The sequence below is a fragment of the Amphimedon queenslandica genome, unplaced genomic scaffold, assembly GCF_000090795.2.
Source record: "Amphimedon queenslandica unplaced genomic scaffold, v1.1 AMPQUscaffold_5611_Cont22422, whole genome shotgun sequence".
Lineage (NCBI taxonomy): Eukaryota > Metazoa > Porifera > Demospongiae > Haplosclerida > Niphatidae > Amphimedon > Amphimedon queenslandica.
This window is the reverse complement of record NW_003554089.1, coordinates 1-1709: the sequence shown is the minus strand read 5'-3', so window position 1 is coordinate 1709 and position 1709 is coordinate 1. Positions and strand designations below refer to the sequence as shown.

General features: G+C 35.8%; 1 long non-coding RNA gene across 1 annotated transcript; it reads left to right on the top strand.

Annotated features, from left to right (window-relative positions):
• Positions 1 to 847: 847 nt before the first annotated feature.
• LOC109592325 (uncharacterized) lies at positions 848 to 1499 on the top strand. The gene is made up of 2 exons (XR_002190293.1): positions 848 to 949; positions 1469 to 1499. It is a non-coding gene; the product is annotated as an uncharacterized LOC109592325 (long non-coding RNA).
• The last annotated feature ends 210 nt before the right edge of the window (positions 1500 to 1709 follow it).

Here is a 1709-nt window from a genome sequence, read left to right as displayed (position 1 = left end):
GTAAGTGAGTGAGATATCAAATGGCCTATGTCAATAAGAGCTTAGTAGCAGTAATGATGATGTGAAAAAATGAATAGCTTCACTTCATGAGAGTACCACACAGCAGCAAATATTAGCAGGGAAGGTCTGATAAGCAACCACCAATATAAAATCTGCCATTTTAGTTAATCCTGACCACATGTGGTCACTAGAATGTTTGCCAATATAGATTTTGTCAATTATAATTTTTTAGCAAATTTCCAAATACCGTAGGTCGGGATATATTCGCGGCTGCTTATTTTCGTGATAATAAAAACTAATAAAAAGGTTCAATTAAATACCATGGAAACCAATTGATTGTTGCTATGACAATAAGACCACGTGTTTATACAATTACAGTGTTCAGCAGCTATTTATCTATTCTTTAGCAGCTTTAGTGGGAGCCATCCAGTTCTCCATCAGCTATCTTCTTGTATGGACCACTACCTTTAAGCTCTTTGCTGCAAATCCTTGCCGCTCCACTTGCTGGTGATAATTAACCACACCCAAGTTAATAAATGGGTGGAGAGTCCCAAGAATGGGCCAAGATACGGCGAAGCAGAGTGAAGAGAGTAGCTCTGGTTGAAACAGCTCCAAAGAGACCAGGATTAGTAACAGCAAGAAGAACAACTACCCAAGAACACTGCAACAGATTCCTTTGCTATTAATATCGCGGATTTTTCAATTAAAATTGCATCTGGTAAATTGCTGAGTGCGGGAAAAAATCGCGAAAATAAGCAGCCGCGAATACATCCCGACCTACGGTAATTATAACTCCCATCAATATTTCTAACTGTACGGTATTTAACTTATGCTGCATGATTCATTGTAGAATAAGGAGTTATATGAAGCTGCTAAAAGAGGTGATTCTACTGGTGTCCAGTCTGCACTGTCTCAAGGAGCTAATGTAAACCATCAGAATCCTAAAGAGGTAACTACTGCAGTATATGCATACATGTACATGTACAGCATGCTGTTATGATGATAGCCTTCTGCCCTTGGACATGGGTCAGGTATACATGTACATGTATACATGTACGTATATTTTGTTGTGTCATTTCACAATTCACTTGGTACAATGTAGTCGGTGTACATGTACATGTACATGCAGGACATAATAACCCTGATCACTGTAGAAATACATATATTAGTAAAGAGTTAATATTGGCAGATTGTTCTGTGAGAAACTGCCATAATAAAATCCATTCGTTCCATACTTGCAGTTTTTATCCTTCCAATATTTTCAGCTGCTCTGCATGTAGTACATCTTCTGTAGTTTATACTATACACAGGCATTCACATGCACACGCATTATATCTATTTATTTACATTGTACATGTATGTATTGTTAATTTTTTAGTGTTTGTTATATTCAATATAAATTTATAATAAAAAACTTTGTTTTTGTAATAGACTTATATGTACAAACATTGTCTTGTGTTTCTTATAGGGTGGAGCTACTTCTCTTCATGTTGCTGCAAGAGGAGGATATCATGATGCTATACAAATTTTATTGTCTGCAGGAGCTAAAATTCACCTTAGAGATACAGTAAGTACATGTATATACTGGATTTTATTTTTTAACGAAAAGTTATTACTTATAAAGTATCATTCTAATTATCAAATGTGTATAGGTAGAAGCTGCTCGACCCTTTTATATTATGTATAGTACTCTCACTGTTAGCTGTATC